This window comes from Triturus cristatus, chromosome 6 (assembly GCF_964204655.1).
Source record: "Triturus cristatus chromosome 6, aTriCri1.1, whole genome shotgun sequence".
NCBI classification, from domain to species: Eukaryota; Metazoa; Chordata; class Amphibia; order Caudata; family Salamandridae; genus Triturus; species Triturus cristatus.
In genome coordinates, this window is record NC_140589.1 from 1,144,232,620 (window position 1) to 1,144,254,599 (window position 21,980).

The following is a 21,980-nucleotide window of genomic DNA, read 5'->3' on the forward strand; positions in this document are numbered from 1 at the left end:
GTACTTGCCCGGCCGGAAACTGCTGTAGAAATGGCTCCTGTCCAGTCCATTCAGCGGATACGAAGCCGGCTCGTACGGATTTGGAGCGTGCGTGTCGCTCGGGAATTGGACACATTTGTGCATCGTACTTCGTCATTTGGACGGACCGGTTCCTGGAACGAGTCGGTCGGAAGGTAAGGCTAAGGATGCCTCTGGGAGGACCATTCGAGCAGGATCAGGATAGGCCCCTAAGTGTTGAATATGCAAAAAATAGCTCCTTTGCATATCAAATGAGAAAACTTATAGCACTGGCCTACGTCCCAGTTACTGAGGTAGCCGAACACTACAACTTATTAATAGAAAGTCCATGCTATCAACAAAATTAAAAAAAACTAAGTCCTCTTCTTGACTACTATGATGATACCTGGGTGGGAAGGCGACACAGATCTGGACACAGAAGGCAACCTAAATACCACATTCCATGGTGGAATTTACATAACAGTACACAAAATAAAGAAGCTAAAATGAACAATGCTGTTGAAGGATGGCATAATGCCTTCCAAGCAACAACAGGCAGAGCTCCACCTACTCTGCATAAACTACAACTATCTATCCAAAAAGAACAAAGCTACCAACAACTAAGAACGGAGCAATCTGCAACACAAATAGGCCCCAAACTTACCAAACAAACTAGACAAATGTTTGAATACTTGCACTATAAAGTAAGACTATATCCAACTACAAGAGGCCTAGAATACCTTGAAACAAAAACCAAAAGCCTACTTTAACTTAAAAATCCTCATAATAGCCAGCTACTCATCACCAAAATCTAAGGAAACAAATAAATAACAAATGTATATTTCCAGAAATATAATTAATTTGTCAAATATATTTTTTAATGAACTTAAACTATATATTGAAATCATAATTATATTTCTTAAAATATAAACCACAATAACACTGTTTTTTAAACATTTCCCTCCCACAGCAAATAATTAAAATTACTTGTATTGTTTCCATAGCTGAAGAAAGGAAATACCAATAGAATTAAGAAATCCCCCCAAAAAATGGAAAAATTGAACTGTTTAAAAAATAATCCACCTACTGTAACTCCACAAACGATAAACCATAAAAAACCTGAAAATGAATTTAAAAAAGAAACGCTCCATGAAAACGTGAAAAATTAAGGAAGTGTAAAATAATTATTAATTTACTAAAACCAATACAAATTTCCTTATCTAACAAAAATGCAATCTTCTCCCAACAGCAACTTCAAACAACCATAAATAAAAGGAACAATCCCACCCACACAAAAATACACACAAAACTATAACATAATACTAATACATACATTACTTACACCATTTTTAAACATATTTTCACATATGCCACTAAACAAGCTGACGACATATCGCTAAAACATAACTAAAACATAAAACTCACCAAAACTTCAAAATTCTAACACTACACACACTACCTAGCACTTAACTACCTTCAAATTAACCTAAAATGTAAGTTTAAATAAAGAAAATTAAACTTATCTTCCCCGATGCAACGCAGCTTCCAACCGCGAGCTACTCCCCTCAAAAATGACCTAAATCAAACGATAGCGGTTATAAAATACAAGCTATAAACAAATATGCCTGCTTTAAACAATAAAGATGTATCTATTTCTTTAATAAACTGTTGCAACATGATAAATACATTACTAGAAATGTTTGTAAAAATACAACAAATTATTACTAATGTATAACAAATTATGTTATATTGTTTCTGCAATGTAAAGTTATGATACTGCATTTTTATAAAACATTTAATAATTAATATTATAATTCCATAAATATCCATGTTATAGACAGTGTTTAATAAAAATATGTAGTAAGCGAATTAAATGTTAAAAAAATGTATACATGTTTCAACAAATGTTTGTATTATATAAATGAATGTAATAACCCCTGCCACCCCTAGACATAGGGCATATGTTGCCCATCACTACTGCCACCCCCACTCATAGGGCTTATGTTGCCCATCACTACTGCCACCCCTAGCCATAGGACTCATGTTGCCCATCACCCCTGCCACCCCCAGCCATAGGGCATATGTTGCCAATCACTACTGCCACCCCCAGCCATAGGGGACCTGTTGCCCATCACTACTGCCACCCTCAGCCATAGGGCTCATGTTCCCCATCACCCCTGCCACGGGGCATATGTTGCCCATCACTACTGCCACCCCCAGCCATAGGGCCCATGTTGCCCATCACTCCTGCCACCCACATCCATATGGCTTATGTTGCCCATAACCCCTGCCACCCCCAACCATAGGGCATATGTTGCCCATCACAACTGTGACACCCACTCATAGGGCTTATATTGCCCAGCACTCCTGCCACCCCCATCCATAGGGACCTGTTGCCCATCACTACTGCCACCCCCACCCATAGGGGACCTGTTGCCCATCACTACTGCCACCCCGACCCATAGGGGACCTGTTGCCCATCACTATTGTCACCCCCACTCATAGGGCTTATGTTGCCCAGCACTACTGACACCCCCAGCCATGGGGCTCATGTTGCCCATCACCCCTGCCACCCCCAGCCATAGGGCTCATGTTGCCCATCACCCCTGCCACCCCCAGCCATAGGGCATATGTTGCCCATCACTACTGCCACCCCCACTCATAGGGCTTATGTTGCCCATCACTTCTGCCACCCCCAGCCATAGGGCTCATGTTGCCCATCACCCCTGCCACCCCCAGCCATAGGGCATATGTTGCCCATCACTATTGCCACCCCCAGCCATAGCAAAAAAAAAAATGCAAAAAAAACAGTGATGGACAGAATGCAGAACAATGTCATACATTCACCCCAGTACAGAGATCTGGGCCTAAATCCATCGTTTTTTTGCTCACCATGCCGTTCCAGCTTGAACCCAGCCATATGCAAATCAGTCGTGACCCTGTGCCTCATGGGTACAGTCCAGCCCGAACTGCCAAGCCAGGTCCTCCCTGGACTGGAAACAAGCATCCTAGGACCGGTTTCAGGGTTTCACCCCTCTTCAGCCAGGATGGCTTGATTCGAGTGGCATGGAGAGCACGGGACCCATGTCTGGCCATACCCATCCCACTCGGGGTGACAAATGCAAAAAAAAAACAGTGATGGACAGAATGCAGAACAATGTCATACATTCACCCCAGTACAGAGATCTGGGCCTAAATCCATCGTTTTTTTGCTCACCATGCCATTCCAGCTTGAACCCAGCCATATGCAAATCAGTCGTGACCCTGTGCCTCATGGGTACAGTCCAGCCCGAACTGCCAAGCCAGGTCCTCCCTGGACTGGAAACAAGCATCCTAGGACCGGTTTCGGGGTTTCACCCCTCTTCAGCCAGGATGGCTTGATTCCAGTGGCATGGACAGCACGGGACCCACGTCTGGGCATACCCTTCCCACTCGGGGTGACAAATGCAATAAAACAGTGATGGACAGAATGCAGAACAATGTCATACATTCACCCCAGTACAGAGATCTGGGCCTAAATCCATCGTTTTTTTGCTCACCATGCCATTCCAGCTTGAACCCAGCCATATGCAAATCAATTTGTGACCCTGTGCCTCATGGGTACAGTCCAGCCCGAACTGCCTAGCCAGGTCCTCCCTGGACTGGAAACAAGCATCCTAGGACCGGTTTCGGGGTTTCACCCCTCTTCAGCCAGGATGGCTTGATTCCAGTGGCATGGAGAGCACGGGACCCACGTCTGGGCATACCCTTCCCACTCGGGGTGACAAATGCAAAAAAAACAGTGATGGACAGAATGCAGAACAATGTCATACATTCACCCCAGTACAGAGATCTGGGCCTAAATCCATCGTTTTTTTGCTCACCATGCCGTTCCAGCTTGAACCCAGCCATATGCAAATCAGTCGTGACCCTGTGCCTCAAGGGTACAGTCCAGCCCGAACTGCCAAGCCAGGTCCTCCCTGGACTGGAAACAAGCATCCTAGGACCGGTTTCGGGGTTTCACCCCTCTTCAGCCAGGATGGCTCGATTCCAGTGGCATGGAGAGCACGGGACCCACGTCTGGGCATACCCTTCCCAATCGGGGTGACAAATGCAAAAAAACAGTGATGGACAGAATGCAGAACAATGTCCTACATTCACCCCAGTACAGAGATCTGGGCCTAAATCCATCGTTTGTTTGCTCACCATGCCGTTCCAGCTTGAACCCAGCCATATGCAAATCAGTCGTGACCCTGTGCCTCATGGGTACAGTCCAGCCCGAACTGCCAAGCCAGGTCCTCCCTGGACTGGAAACAAGCATCCTAGGACCGGTTTCGGTGTTTCACCCCTCTTCAGCCAGGATGGCTTGATTCCAGTGGCATGGAGAGCACGGGACCCACATCTGGGCATACCCTTCCCACTCAGGTGGCAAATGCAAAAAAACAAACAGTGATGGACAGAATGCAGAACAATGTCATACATTCACCCCAGTACAGAGATCTGGGCCTAAATCCATCGTTTTTTTGCTCACTATGCCGTTCCAGCTTGAACCCAGCCATATGCAAATCAGTCATGACCCTGTCCCTCATTGGTACAGTCCAGCCCGAACTGCCAAGCCAGGTCCTCCCTGGACTGGAAACAAGCATCCTGGTAAAGGTTTGAGGTTTCACCCCTCTTCAGCCAGGATGGCTTGATTCCAGTGGCATGGAGAGCACGGGACCCACGTCTGGGCATACCCTTCCCACTCGGGGTGACAAATGCAAAAAAAATAGTGATGGACAGAATGCAGAACAATGTCATACATTCACCCCAGTACAGAGATCTGGGCCTAAATCCATCGTTTTTTTGCTCACCATGCCGTTCCAGCTTGAACCCAGCCATATGCAAATCAGTCATGACCCTGTGCCTCATGGGTACAGTCCAGCCCGAACTGCCAAGCCAGGTCCTCCCTGGAATGGAAACAAGCATCCTAGGACCGGTTTTGGGGTTTCACCCCTCTTCAGCCAGGATGGCTTGATTCCAGTGGCATGGTTCTGATGCTCCGTCCATCACCACCCCCTTTTGTACCCCCAGCCATAGGGCTCATGATGCCCATCACCCCTGCCACCCCCAGCCATAGGGCATATGTTGCCCATCACTACTGCCACCCCCAGCCATAGGGCCCATGTTGCCCATCACCCCTGCCACCCCAGCCATTGGGCGCATGCTGCCCATCACCCCTGCCACCCCCAGTCATAGGGCATATGTTGCACATCACTACTGCCACCCCCACTCATAGGGCTTATGTTGCCCAGCACTCCTGCCACTCCATCCATAGGGGACCTGTTGCCCATCACTACTGCCACCCCCAGCCATAGGTGACCTGTTGCCCATCACCCCTGCCACCCCCAGCCATAGGGCATATGTTGCCCATCACTACTGCCATCCCCACTCATAGGGCTTTGTTGCCCAGCACTCCTGCCACCCCAGCCATAGGTGACATGTTGCCCATCCCCCTTGCTACTCCCACCCATAGGGGACCTGTTGCCCATCACCCCTGCCACCCCCAATCATAGGGGACCTGGTGCCCGTCACTCCTGCCACCCCCACCCATAGGGGACCTGTTGCCCATCACCCCTGCCTGCCCCACTCATAGGATGGGTGATGCGCTACACATCCATCATACTCCAATATTAGGTATGTCAGCAAAATACATCCCCCATAACATCATGACAACAGTGTGTAGTCTGTGACAAATGCCCACGACAGTGATTATGACTTCGAACATACAATGTAACTAACAGCACATGTGTGACCAACAAATGAGTGTGCCCTACACAAGGCAACCATCACCATAGCACTGTGTCAATGTAAAAAGAACACCCCCTCACTGTGTAGAGCAAACGTTAAGTGTGGGCTTCCAAACTGCAGCAGATGTTGAGCATTGTGGTGATGGGGTCTAAACCCCCATCATCACAGTGACCAAAAGGTAAGTGTCATCATGGTCAAAGCTGCAAATAACAAACAGCATGTATGATCCCTGCTCCCAACACATTAAACACTTCTGGGGCGAAGTAGTGGTTGTGTCATATTCCCACAGAGATGTGGTGAGGCTAACAGTGTTGTGAAAACATAACACACTCTCGTCCATGTGCAGACAGGCACCACACATGGGGGCTGACAATGCATACAGTGTAAAATGACACAAGAGCAGAAGTGACCATCACAAAGCATACACACATCTCGAAAATAGACACACTAATCAAAACAACCTGTGTAGACTGTAGGTGTCAGCTCACAAACTCCCATTCCATGCCAGCAATGGCACCTAACAACCAGGATGAATTTGCACAATGATGTGATATGACTCACAGGGACTGCTGGGAGAATCAAAGAAACAGCATCCAGACAATGACCCACAACAGCAATACCAATGCACTGATGCAGATGCACAATCACAAACAGGCAACCTCACACTGCACATCTGATACAACATGTGTGTGTGTGCCTCAGTATCCCCAGGCAACTACACAACACATGAGGGGGGTTGAAACACAGTGACACAGATGTGGACACAGTGCCATACAAAAGTAAACCATCATTGGGACACCCTTAGTGGGCAATCATTCATTGTGAGATGAGAGGGAGCACAACAGAAATATGTGACACAAGCTGGAATAAACACCAACTAACACAGCAAGAGACTGACACACAACAGCACTACCCCCAGTGATCTGACATTGGGGTGACACAAGCATGCATGACACCTCCACTGTGATGACAAAGGCAGATGTCGTACAAACTGGGAAACCCAGACATGTTTCCTGTTCCACAAACGTACATCACACATACACAAACACAGCATGGCCCCTCATCCATGGACAAACGGGAGCTAGCGGACCATCCATGCAAACATTTACATCAGTCCACCCTCAACACCACTCACCCTGAACTGCAACAATGTGCATCTGTGAAGCCCACATGGACATGTGACATTGCACATGCACTCATGACAAGCACAAGAATGTTGGGAGGAACTAAGGTGCACAGACTCATCACACAAGGACAGTTTACAACCCTGGGGAATAACAGACATACTGCACAGTATGCGGTACACGGCCATGATGTCAAAGCTCACGTAACCTTCAGAATACCTGCCACAGTCCCAGGACAATGTAGAATTCAAGGAGAAGCACAAGGCACACATGCTGACACCTGCCAACATTGCAGCCATGAACCCGACAAGTGGGAGCAGTTACACACACATACACATGTCTCAATCACTGAAAGGTACCACCTAGGGACAACTACATGACATTGCAAATAAACAAGTGCCTTGGGGAACCCTGACTGTGTCCCATCTGTGTCTGACAACATCATCACCACTCAGAACTGACAAATCCCAATGATGATACACGAATTAACAGTAGTGTGTCATACACCCACACATCTGATAGCCCATGGCAAAGTAGTGGGATGAACCCAGTACCACTCAGCAAGCATCAACAACAGGAACATATCAAGGGAACACTGCCTGTGTATGAAAAGGGATGTGGACACACACACATGGTCATACAACACACACCATGGGCCCAGGCTATGTCATGGGACAACACACTTACTTAAGGGGACCCAACTCCTGTGGAAGCCCAGCTGTGCCAAACATATTCACAGCACGTCTCACTCATGTCAGCAGAATACTTGGTCAGTCAGCCATCAGTTACCACACAATGAAGGCTCTGGTCACAACAGCCTGGGTACATGCGTCTGCCCTAAGTCATCTGCACATACTCAAAACATATGTCTAGTAAGTTGCACAGAGGACCCAGTTGCTCCTATACCAATGATGCCCACACCTGTAGGTCCAGTGGTGATGCACACAAAGTCTGTGAAATTGACAAATTGGACAATGGGAAGCACATTATATGTGCATGGGGGTAAGCCACAGATGTGACCATGCAAATGAAATGTTCACAGAGATGTCCACAAAAAGTTGATCATGACACACCCAGATAGCTGCAAAGGATGACATGGATACCCACCAGAATAGGATACATATCTCATGGACAACATGGAGTACCTCACATCAACACATCAGTATTCTACATTGGAAACCAAGCATTACAGGTGCAAGGGCATGTTAAACATCATCAAAATAATGTACAGCTAAATCAAGTTCACAGGGATAAAGAAAAAAGCTTTACTCAGCATATTAAAAGTTAAACGTCCGTTCAAACAAAAGGCCAATGGCCAGTCCATGTCCAAATGCCAAGGAGTGAACTAGAGTGACAACTGTCACACGTTGCTTGCCTGCATTGCTAAGGACCGGGGTCATCCCCTCAGAGGGGCATACATGGGGGCAGGACAGGCACCGCAGGGACAGGATCAGAGCGCAGCAGAAGGAGGCAGTGAAGAGTTGGTGGATGCAGGCGAGATACTTGCAACTGCAGTGGAGCTGACTGAAGTGGTGGGTGCAGTCACAACTGTGGGGCACAAGTCAGATGGGGTGGGTGCCGGCACAACTCCAGTGGGCAGGTCAGATGGAGTGGATTGGGTCCCCATGGCAGTGCCCAAGTCAGACGGGGTGGTTGTGGACTCCACTGCAGTACCTACATCCATGTGAGCAGAATGGGGTGCAGGTGAGGTGGGCAGGACAGGGGGGACATGGTGCCCACATCAGTGGCACTAACCATCTGACCAGGTGTGGAGGAGCAAGTGGTAGGGGGAGAGGGCCTTAGCATTTTGGGGATGGTGTATCTGTGGGTGGGAGAACCCGGGGCAGGGAGTGGCGGGGGAACCTCTGGAGTGGTGGCCTGGGGGATGGATGATGGAGACTTTGCCTTGGAGCTGCGTGGTGGCAGGGGGCTCTTGCTCTTTCGGCTCTGGGGGGACTTGTGGGTGGGGGTCTCAGTCTGACTGCGCCTGGGGGTGGGTGTCCAGGTGTGAGGGGCACTCCCCTCTGTGTGTGGGGACTTCCTCTTCCCCTTGTAATCAGGATCTGCTGGGTCAGTGGGGAAGAGGCCAAGGTCACAGAGGAATAGCTTCATGGGAGATGGGGTTGCAGGTGAGGCAAGGGAAGGGGGCTGAGAGGGAGAGCTTTCGGAGGACTGCAGAGTGGTTGTGGATGAATTGTGTGAGTGTCTGCAAACCAGCCCCTGTGAGTGTGGTATCAGTTCCCTGTGCTTGCTTGTGTGCATGTCTAGACCTTGGTTTGGGTGTTTGTGTGCTGTCCGTGTCTGTGGTTCTGTGAGTATGTGCAGGTGTTTCTGTGCTTGGGACATGTAGGCTGCTATGAATTGTGGGTGGTGCAGGAGTAGGAAGAGTGCAGGACTGTTGGAGGAGGGACACTGCTGTCGTCAGGGAGGAGGCCATGGACTGATTGGTCCTCTGTAGGGCAGACATGCCATATGAAATGCCCTCCATGAACGACACCAGTTGTGTCAACAGACATGTGTGTGCATGGAGGACCTTCAGCATCGACGTCTGCCCTACATGGATCTGTCTTAGTAAGTCCACAGACTCCTCACTCAGGGCAGCAGGGGAGACAGGGGCAGGGGGTGCGGTGCCTGGCACAAAGGAGACATGCTCACAAACACGGGAGCCCACAGGGACCTCTGGGATGGGAGCCAATGGGAGGGTGGTGATGGTGGTAGTGGTGGTGGCGGTGGCGGAGACAGCCTCACTAGCTGGGGTTTGGTGGCTGCTGACACCCACCTCCACAAGGAAGTCATCCTCAGAGCTGCTGTGGCCCTCAGCTGGGGGATGGTGCTGACGACTCCTCTGTGTGGCTCCACTCGCCCTCTGTGCCACTGGATCCCCCCGACTCCTCTCCTTCTGTCCCTGTCAGGCTCTGTGGCTCCTCCTGGTCCATGGAGCTGTCCCCTCCTGTGGCTGTGGATGTATCTGGATAGGAATAGGAAGTAAGAGAACAACATCAGTCACCTGCACCGACTGCACACACCACAGTGAGTACATCACATCACAGGGCAAGCCCTGGCATCATCAGCTGAACACAGCTCATAGTGCCAACACTGTTTAGAATAAGCCAATTGTCATTCTCAACATCAACCATGGCACACATTTCCCTCCTTGACTTGCACACATATGTCTGTTGCATGTTGGATGCTAATACCCCAATGTGCCGACATGCACCACCCACACATTATTTGGACATGCAAGTGAACATGTAGGAGTATGTCACTATACACACAGCACATCTCTTGCTACTGACTCAGTACAGGTGTCCGGATGAAGGGATGGGCAGAGACTCATTTCACATGTTTGTGATGCATGCCAGCAACACACACTATGATGTTCTCATGTCCTGATGGGCAATGCCACAATGGGGTGCATGGTGCACACTTGAACACAATGCTGGATGACTTATAGCAAGTTAAATGCCATGGCACTGGAATGCCCTGAAAGTCAGTCAACACTGTCTCCTGTCACAGGGGCAGAGCATCCAGACAACAACAATATGCACTGACTCAAAAGCATAGCTCAGGGGTAAAGCTAACTCTGTAGATGACTGGCGCACTTGCCCATCCCCTGCAAACAACATATACAGGACCCAGAAGACCCCACATCATGCAAATCAGACATATGAGTCTCTGCAAACACAACTCCCTGTACATTGACACATCACAGTCTGCCATGCATGTAACCCAGCTGCATGAAGGACACAGTTGCATACACCATTGTGCGCTGTCAGATGATCACACACCTATATGTCACACAGGTCTTGTCTCTCACAGTCACATCTATGTCCTGCTGACTAAGGGTGGGTGGAAATTGCGTAATCGCGTTACGCAAATCTTCGCGAAAACGCAAAAAATTATCGCGAACGCGTGGAAATATCGCGAAGACGCGGAAGTTTTTGTCCCGCCCGTTCACGAAGTTTTTTGCGTGATCGCATTGGAAATATGTCGCCAACTTGCCCATGCGGTCGCTAATGGAGCTATCCATATTGTTTTCAGTTGTTCCGCCCGCTTGCGATGCTATTTCCTGTTCCGGGTCACACAATGCATGCTCGCGCTTGTTCGCGTTAGGTATTTCCTGTTCGGGAACGCGTATTGCGTGTTCGCAATGCTTTTTGCTTGCTCGGGGTGAAAATATCTCACGAACTTGCCCATCCGGTCGCAATGGGCGCGGCCATCTTGTTTTTCACTCTATGCTATGGTTCTTGGGCCTGCTTTTCAATCCTCCCTCTATCTTTTCAATCCTTTGTTTCTGAAAACTTTTTCTTGATCTTTTTTATTTATTTTTTAACTACTTTTTTTAAATTTATTTTTTAACTACTTTTTCACTCTTTTTCTATTACCTGCTTTTTAAATTTCTTTTACTTACTTTTTTAATTTTTACATTTCTTTTTGACCCCCGCCTACCCCAGAACCATGGCAAAGGGCCACAGGGGGCATCGCAGCCTGAGCCACGACCGCCTTCCTTGCGGAAGGCGGCGCCTACAAGGGCTGCAGACACGGGCCTTATTTGGGGAGGTGGAGTTGGCTGCACTGTTTTTTTTGTTGCAGCGCCACCTCCCCTTAACCCTGGCAGCAGGCGGCAGGCCTGGGTCCGGGTACGGGCTCCGGGAGCGTCGGCAGCGGTGGGGAAAGGTGCGTCGGACAGTGTTTCGCTGCTCAGGTGTCCGGCACAGCCAGAACCAGCTGGTGCACCGGTGGTCCGATATCCTGGACCGGGAGCAGGACCTGCTGGACCTGCTAGGAGTGGAGGTCCCGGGTCTTGGTGAGTAGCTATTTAATTATTGCTACTTTGTGTCTGTTCTTCTGCTCTGTGTTATATATTGCGAATATATTTTTTTCCGACCAGCTAGAATGGTGCTGCTTACATACATTACAGGTAATTTATATTTAAAAGTCTTCTGTTATTGTTATGACACTGGTGCTCTGCGCTACTAATCTTGCTATTTGCAACTTTGCGTTGGCGCTTGTTTTCCTTGATTATGTAAGAGTTTATTTCAGAAAACGTAAGTTAGGTAATGCTAGAGTGACTCTAGTCCTTCCTTTGTCCTGTCACTAAGAGATAGGGGTGGATTGATACTTAGGTTTAGCTACTTATTATAAGTTTGTAATCTTTTAGTGGTCTGCGACGCCCCTTCTATTATGTCACGTGCTGCTGATTGCTGCTAGTGCTTACCCCAGTCCTTAGTAGAACCATTTGTAGTTTTTCAGTGAGCGCTAATAGGCTTAGCACTAGCAGAACATCTGCATCAACCAACCACCAATTTTGTGTATGCAAAAATACAGGCATATGTCCTCCATTAATGCATTTTTGAGGACTAAAAGAAGTGGAAATGCTTACTTAATGTACAATTGGCACGCCTGGAATAGGTGGGCTCGGTCAGGTGGTAAGTACTACATAGGCTTAGTTAGTATTATGGAATCAGAATGGAACACTGGATTAGTATAGATAAATAATAAATATTCGGTCCGCGAATCCCCAGATACTACTTGTCGACCAGATTAGATAGGTCAATTTTATTGCAATTGTTGTTTACACAAATGTTTTTTTGATAGTCTTATAAAAATATTGTATTTGTTTCACACCAATCATTGATGTTTGTCTCTTTCTTTCTTATATCTTTCATGATCAGCACCCAGGGGCAAGAAGACGGGGGCAGAGTCGGCGGGAGCAGTTCCAGTCGGAAAGTAGGACCGGAACGAGGGCTCTTCTGCTGGCCCCAGTAAGTCTTCCTGTTTTTAATATTAATTCTTATTCACTAACTTTTACTGCACCGTATTTTTTTTCCCGAACTATTGTTTCCGTTTCCTAATGCTATTTTTTACCAACAATTACCCTTCGATCTAGACTATATGTTTCTAGATTCTTGTTATCTCTGCCTTTAACTGCCTCTGCTATGACTCTCTGTACTACTACTATTAGTCTGTCTGTAGCTAAGCATGCCCAGTTGGCACTCTTTATTTAAAAGGTTTTACTCCTTCTATTCTTCTTAATCTTTGAGGCTTATTAATCTAGATGTTTTTCGACAATTCCCACCAACAAAATGCCCAACCAGATTTTACTATTTTGATAGGATAGGACATGCTACTACTGTTGTAGGAATTTTCCACATACAGAACATTGCACAAGAAAATAGGATGTTGGTGGTGGGAGGTTGGACCTTCCTCACACTCACACCTCAATCAGAACAGAACCCACCACAATCCCCTGCCCGACTAGTTATAATAGTGTTTTATTACTATTAGCTCTCCAAACCCCCCAAAATACCCAATGAGTAGACAACCCAGAACATAACACTCCCGGCCTCTCAGTCGTGGAAGCAATGCACATGCACAGTTTGCACACCCTTCCTTTCGCTCGCTCACTCGTGTAAGTCCATCCACACCAAATACCAGCGAGTCTATGTAAGTTCAAAAATTGTATTTGCAACTGACAAGCTATGTACGTTGTTCTATAATGCCGCATCAACAGCAAAATGTATAAGATTAAAACTATAAACATTGTTGCACTTTGTTAAACTTACAACAACTACAAGTCCAACTACAAGTCCATAGAACGAAGAAAAAAAAAGCGAAATCATGATTAATAATAAGTGAACAGTGGTGGAAGCACCACAATTCTCTTTGTAGGAATAGGAATATAGTTTATGTAAAATTATAAATGAAGATCTGAGTGAATTCTGTGGACCCCTCACCTTAGAAGAAGCTAGTACTGGTTACTGGTTACATCATAAGGTCGGCAAAGCTCTGGTTCGTAGAATGGAATGTTCCGTCTGCTAGGAGAAAAATGGTGCACGTTAGTATATTGCAAGCATTTCTCAGTCATGGCAAAAAGTGTAGCATTTTGGATAAGCAATATGGACTAACACCAGAACTCCATAACAAAGTGGCTTGTTTTGATTGACCTTGTACGCAGCGCTTAGACAGTAGCAGTATGAGCTCATGTGGGCTCAAAGGCATCACTCTTTATACAACAGCGAGGTAACGATGCTTGTGCTAAAATAAAAGACACAAAGATAAAATGGTAGCATGGCTCGGGCTAACTAAGTAAAGACTAGAATGACTCTAGGGACCATATAACAACTAGTGTCTACTCTACTACTACCTGATTTGTGCTAATGATGTATGTTGTATATGTATGTATTACTATTAACTCATTTTTCAATCTTGCTAGTGAAAAATTAGGGAGGTGGATATGACACCTAAAAAATGTGTGATGTTTTTTCAAGGCACACTACCAACCACCAGTGCCGGGGCCAGAGGCGACGCGGCTGCTGACGGAGGAGAGGAGGAGGCGGCAGTTGCAGGAGGAGCTGCAGGGGGTGAGCCAGCAGCAGTGGCGGGCGGTGGTAAGTTATATTCCTAATCCTTACTTATTGACATTACTCTCACTGCAAGGGTGTACTGTATAATACTGTACAGTTGATTTACTAAGTAAAAGATTGTTGTGAACTTAGCATTAGTAAAAGCATTAGTGGCGGGAGTGTTGTTGAGTAACCAATGGCCTCTTCTATCTGATGATTTCAACTCAGCTGTGAAAGTTTTATGGAGAAGACTAAAAGTCAGATCAGATGACCTTGATGGATGGGTTGAACGAAAAGGGAAAGAAGAGTGGAAGGAAGAAAGACGGGCGAGATTTAAGATTTATGACTAGCAGGGAAGGATTCGTGGGATGCATGCAGCATGCATACTGGTGGCTGATAGAAATCAGATGCATGGTTGGTTGAATGCCTGAAACTCCCACAAATGGTAAAGTCCAAGAAAGTGGGAGGATAGATAGTACATACCACAAATGTTATGTGCTTGCTAGTGCTACCGTGACACTATGTGAAGAAATATTTGTCTTACTGCTTTGCTAAGAGTATATTGTACAATAGTCTTGTTTTTTCTTCTTCATATATTGCTACTCCTTCCAAGGGGAAACCTGACCGGAAGGAGTTGGCAGCCAAGGCCCGGCGCCGCATACTGGAGGCCATACAGACCGAATATCGTTGGCTGGTGGTCCTGGAAGAGGAGGACGAGGAGGTGGCAGCAGCTGCAGCCTCCTCTAATGCCCCGGGCCCCAGCCACCACCCTCCAGTGGTAGGGCATCTGGCAGCCACTCGCCGCCGCCCCTCCATCAGTGCTGCCCCCCCGTGTATGCAACTGCCGCACATTGAAGCGCCGTGTTGCCTGCCTGGAGGAGCAAGTTCTTGTCCTCCTGAAAAAAGCCTGCCGAACTTAGACCCTGTTTTTATTGCCCCTTTTTTAATTATTCTTGGGGTGGGTGGGATCCAGGCATTGGGTTTTCTCTTTTGGACAATTGGACATTTTCTTTACGGACATTGGTTGGTGTTAGGGAGAGGGGTGGGTCAGGTGTGGGATTTTTTTTACATAGTTTATTTTTGTTAGGGTATTAAATAATATATTTCTACTTAAGTTTACATACAATGTTGTTAATGTTTTCTGGGTGGGGTTACTGTTTTACATCACACTGTATCCTTCTTTCCTTGCTGGTGCAGGGCCGCCCACAGCCAGTGTTTGATTTTAATAATTGGATGACTTTGTAAGACAGAAACAGATAGATGTGGCACCCCTTACTGAGTGACTTGTCCTACTAGTACTGCCAGTCTCTTCTACTCTAGGCACTCTGCAACTGGACTCAAAGGGGTGTGTGAAATTGAATTAATGAAGACATGTCCATTATTAATTATGCCTCCCTCAAACTTCTTTTACCTTTGCTTGATGTTTAACTTAGGCACAGCGATGGCTGCATGGTGATGATGGTTTTCTTTCCTAACATGTCATGGTTGTGGTGGTAGTAGTAGTAGTAGTAGACACTGGCAGCAGCATTTGCCCAAAAAACTAAATGAGACAGTCAGTAGCCTGAGAGAGACTCTTCGAGGAGTAGTAGAATGAAGTACAGTACAGAACTTACTGCCAAACAATAATATGCCCAAATACAACAAAACATAATGGTGGTGGAGATAGCCTAGTAGTACACAGAGTTATAAACTCTACTTGTGTCGAGTCACTTGACTAGGCCTACAGCACACTGGACACAAGCGTAACTGTTAGCGCTGTGTAGGAGTATGACAACGAATGAAATCCATTAATCCAATCAATGCCGGGAATTAATGCTGATGTATTAGCCAGTTCCTTTGGTAAAAAAATTACCTCACAAATATACTGCTCATGGGTGGGCAAGCAGAAGAAGATCCCCGCCCTGCCTTGAAATTGAAGTAGTGTTGCTTTTGCCACATCTGCCCCAGCTAGCGTGTGATACATTATTGGTGTACATTTAATGTAGGCATACCTCAATATGTCACACAGCCCGGGGGAAGAGGGTTAGGGTGTGTTGAATGGTTGGGAAGGGGGTTTTGGGGAAAGGTTTGAGAAAGAAAAACAGTATGCATGGACAAACATCAAACAACAGAATCTTTGTAGACTACCATATCCATATCAATATGTTAAGGGAGAAAAAGGAAATAATGTATGCATGATGAGTGATGATAAGGAGAGACCCGGATTACATACAGTTTGTGTTCAGTGTTACCGGGCTTACTTTTACAGACAGCAAAGAAAATTTTAAAATATCTGTAGGGATGAATTATAGACAGAGAGCAAACCTAATGATAATAATAGTAATAACAATAAGAACACACTGTTGTAATGATTGTAGACAAAAAAATGAATCAAATTATTTAAAAGATGTAGAAAGTTGATACTGTTACTGTGTTATCCTGGTCAAATGGTGAGTTGAATCTCAGCATTCCTCTTGGTCCTCCCTTCCATGGATGCTCCGTCCATCAATCTTGGGTGACGCCACTGCCTGCCTGGCAGATGTAGATTCATTGGTAAGGTAAGTGTGCATTGTTGTTTTCCCAAGTATAGCACAGGGTAAGGCCTGGCCTGTATTTATAGATGCAAAAACAAAAGGGATATTGAGATTGAAACCAAGTTGAAAAAAATGGACAAGTTAATGGTGTAGTGCAACAAGAACACTTTCCGAGGCAGCAAGGATGCATCATCTCTACTCTAGTCTGTTTCCAGCATTAACCTACAACACCAACAGGACAGAGCAGGTCCACGGTGACGGCACCCTTTGCACATCTTCCATTTAGCGTAATTTTTTTGAAAGAGTTGGACAAAGCACATATCCAGCAACATAGCATTTTACAAGTTACTGCAGTCATACCACCGCTACACTTGACTCCACCACTACACAGACATTTAGGTCTGCTGTGGTTGTTGTTTACTTGTTTACCTTATATGCCACTCATGAAACGGCCTGACTTATTTCATCAATCATCTCCGATCCGTGTACTGAGTGACTGTGAAGATACAATGTCACTGTCGTCATCATGATGGTGTTGTTCAACTCAGTCTGGGTGTACCGATTGAGTCCCCTTCCTATGTTCAAAATGGAATGTATCGGCCTGAAGTAGAAGTACAAATTTGGTATTAAAAATACAAGAAGGGAAAAGGGACTTAAGTTACTTTTAGTGTGTAGATTATTACATACAGTACACAATGAAGTAACTTCATGCACAACAAATAACAACAAAATCACTCAGTCAGCGTCCAATGCATGGCATCATTCAGTACCTGTTCCTTCTCATCTTCAGTTAATGGGCAGTCTCTCTCGGATCACAAAGGAGGATAGCTATAGTAGTCATCACCAATCATGTTCCACTTATTTTGGAGGGACTTGGAAATATTTTTTCTTTTTTCTTCTATTTTGCATCAATCAATCATCATCTGACTTCTTGAGGGCAATGGATTTAGGGAGATTCAGGAGGATGGAGGAGCAGGATTTTGAGGAGTGTACTGTGATATGCAGCCAGCTGAAACTTGTATATGGCAATAAAACAATTAGAAGACGGTGGTGATGGATTTGTTGTGATTCAAAGTTTCTAACCAGAAAGACAGATACACCAATAAAAGAAAATAAGTGAGGAAGACAGTAAGAACTGGAAGTGCAAGCCTAATTGTCAGGGAAGTATAGCTCGTCCTCAAACTCTGGGGGTTCAACCAGAAGTAGGTAATCATCATGATTAGAGAGACTGGTCCATCTCACTTGTTCAATGGAACCAGCAGCACTGAAAACACGTTCTGAAGAGATACTTGCGACAGGGCAAGCCAGATAGTTTATCGCCAGCCTGCTGAGCACTGGCCATTGGGCCCTTTTCCCATACCAATACCTCAATGGGTTTTGATCAATGTACACCTCTGTTGGGTCGAGCAGATAGGCCTGGACCATCCGCTAAATGTTCATGGGTGCAAAACTTTTTTCGGGCTCTTTTCTTGTTGCATCAGCACTGGACTTACCAATGCCTTGCTGTAAATACCAATCCTGTAACGATTTTACTGGGCCTGAAGATACAGTTCTTGTTGTTGTAGATAGTGTTGGTGAGTGTTCTGAGCCAAACACACTGCCCTCAGGCTCCCAAGTTGAACTTGACGCCGGATGCCCTGCTGCAGTACATGTTGTGGGTTTATCTAGCAGGCTTTTAATTAGCAGCCATTCATTTTCCAACTTACTTGCTGACTCAGCTATCCACGTTTTGTACCGAGCAACATCGATTTCTGAAAAAGGAATGAATGTCTTCAGTGCCCATTTTGTCCGTGGATCCAGAATTGTGGCACAAATGTAATGTTTTTGTGACAAAATCTTATTTTGCACCCTTGTATTGTCAGCTAAGCGACGAGCTAAGCTCTCCACCAACTCATATGCTTCTTTTTTTCTCTACATCTTTGTATGCTTCAGACACCTCCTTCAGCTGATGCTCTAGCATTTGCAACAATGGGATAGCTTGGCCCATAGTACAGTCCTCCTTGCTGACTTCACGTGAGAAGACCTCGAAAGGAAGAAGCATCTCAGTCAGGCATTTAACTAGGCACCATTGGTCCATCTGAAGGCTCATGCCTTTCACAGTAGCATCCCCTCTTCGCATGACATATTCACTGTTTGGCCTGTACTGCTCAAACAGACAGTCAAGCATGTAATAAGTTGAGTTCCAACGTGTTGCCACCTCCTGGACGAGTGCTTTGACTGGCATTCTATAGTCACGTTGAATGATCCTCAGCTGCTTCCGAGCTTTAAAAGAATGGCTGAAATGAGTGCATATTCTTCTGCAGATGGTCAATAAGTGGCTGACTATGGCCTCTTTTTTCAGAAAGTCTTGAACAATAATGTTAATGCAGTGCGCCAAACACGGTACCCTGAAATAGGAACCAAGCTCCCTGGCCTTAAGTACATTACTGCCATTATCCATGGAAACAAAACCAATCTTAAGCACTCTTGGGCGCAGCCATTCAAAAACCTTGCTCTGAAACTCTTCCAATATGTTTACAGCAGTATGAGATTTCTCCATGGCGAACATGAATACAATTGCATGTTTCTGAGTAGCTTTAAAAATCTCAGCTGCGTCAACAGCACCTTCAGATAGCTTATCTCTAACCCCCACAAATGAGACCCAGTGTGCAGTGATGCACATGTAATCAGTGGCTTGGCAACTGGTCCACATGTCTGTTGTTAGGTGGATATTGTGAACAGCACTCTGCTGCAAAGCTTGTCCAACCAATTTCAGCACATCATGATGTAGTGCTGGAACAGCAACTCTTGTGAAATAGGACCGGCTGGGAACCTTTAATTTAGGGCAGATGGTTGACACAAATTCAAGGAAACCCACCCATTCCACAAATGAAAAAGGGAGAAGGTCCAGCGCTAACATTTTAGCCAGCTTCGCATTGTACAACCGTGCCATTGGGGGGTTGCGTTGGTACTGCCCCTCCAACCTAAGCATGCTGTCAATGGTAGTCTGGATTATTTTCCTTTGTGGTGCAGTTTTCTTTAACCCAGTTAGGCTCAACGATGCACTTTGTTTCATAATCATTGCAGTACTACTTGGTCACCTTGGTGTCTGAGACTGACTCAGACTCTTACTGCGGTGCCACTGATATGTTGCTGAGGAGGATGTGGGTGGTACTACTACACTACTGGGGACAGGGCTAGAATTGTCTCCCTCTTTTTCACCTTCCACTGCGATAATATTGTCCCCTGATTCTTCATGCCCAACAACAATGGGTTGAGTTTTACTTTGTTCTAAGCAAAGTAGGTGAGCCTCCCACACGATAGTGTGGTGTATTTTGAGATGACTTGTTTGGCCTCCGGTACCATACAGACCGAATATCGTTGTACCAAGCTTACCCCGCCTAACAGCATGTCGACAAATTGAGCATATAGCAATGTTCTCCTCCTTACTGCTAACCGAAAAGAAGTCCCAAACTGGGAAGGAGAACTTTCTGGTGCTGCTGGATGTGCCACTTTCAATACCAGATGAACTGGAGGGTGTGCTTGGTATGTGACTCTGAGCAGCTACACTGCGACTTCTACCACTACCTACTGAGGTGATAGTTGAGCTGGATGTAGGTCCCTGCCTTTCCTTTGCAAATGAAAATATGGAAGCTGGAGGTTGTGGTGGTGTTACCTGTGTTGGTAGTATCCATGCTACATCCCTTGCAGCCATTTTGGATAGGGTAATAATGTTGGTCTCCATATCCTTTGGGCCGGGAGTGATGTACGTGATGATTGGCTCGTCATCATCATCATCCCCCTCTTGTACATCTACCTCCATAACTCTAAGGCTTTCTGGAACCTTCCTTTTCACTAGCCTTGTCTTGTGGCGTGCATCACTCTCAGACTGAACTGGTGGCTTCCAAGTGGCATCAAGATCATCAGAAGCGGGGCTTGAAGAAGAAGATGATGGAATAACCCTCCTTTTCCTTGTTGGGGGTCTGGAAGACAATGGATCTTCGTAAACAGTGGCTTGCCCCTCTTTGTCTGCAGGAAGCTCGATTTCCTGAAATGCCCTTACTTCAGGAGGAACAACTACTATTGTGGGCTGTTGTTGTGGCTGTTCTTGCAGCTGTTCTTGCGACTGCTGCTTTTCTTGCGGCTGCTGCTGCTCTTGCGGTTGCTGCTATTCTTGCGGCTGCTGCTGTTCTTGCGGCTGCGCCTGCTGCTGCTGTTCTTGCGGCTGCGCCTGCTGCTGCAGACTTATCTGCTGAGTGTCCGCATGCGTTGATTGTGTACTACCTAGCGATACTGATATTTCAACATCGCTGTTCGTTAGTAGACTGACTACCTCTGCGACACTCATGGGCTTGGGCCTAGCTTGGTGGGGTTGGCCCGCTGGTGCGGATGTGCTGCTCCCAGCTTGGTTCCCGCCAGACAACGATGCTGCAGGCATGTGTTTTTTGGTCCCAAAAAACACATATGCCGGCACACCAGTCGTAGTTAGTGCCTCTTGCTTTTTCTGTTCCTTCTTTTCACCAGCAACTTTCTTGGTACTGGAGGACCTGGTACCTTTCTTTGGGCCCATTTTCTTCAGAGGTCAGACAGGACGCAGGTGCACAAGTTGCAGAGATGTCTGTGGTCACAGTTGGACGTGATGTGGTGTGCAGCAGGACTTCTGTCTGGCAGTACAACGGATGATGTTGATAGTTACCTCCTCCTGTGTCTTTTTGTGCACCTAAAAGCAAATAAGCCAGGAGAAGAACATCAGTGAAATGTTGCATGTGTTGTTGTGGTTCAATTACTACTAGTGCAAGCAAAAAAATAGAAGAGTGAAGCCATTTGTGAGACTTTGGCAACAAGGGCTATGGTATACTACTTACTGTGTACAGTATACACACACTAAACTCTCAGGAAGGATAGGAAAGAAAAAGAACAACCACAAATACAAATGTAATGGAAGGGAGCTGCTGCTGGCAAAGGGGATGGATGGAAGCAGTAAGCCAATAGTAAAACCATGCAGGCCCATATTAACTCCCACCAGAAAAGGCCACAAGCCACATGGACACTCACAATGAACAAGCAGGAGGCCTGGGAAACAGTGAACTGCTAAAAGGCCTATAAAAGAAGCCAGGCAAAAGATGCATGCTGAACCACACTGCTGTGCCTTTTTAATGCAATAAAATGCAAAAACGAAAATCTACAGGGCAAAACAAGGTATGCAGGGTGCATACCAATACACCAGGCACACACAACAAAGGCATTTCTTT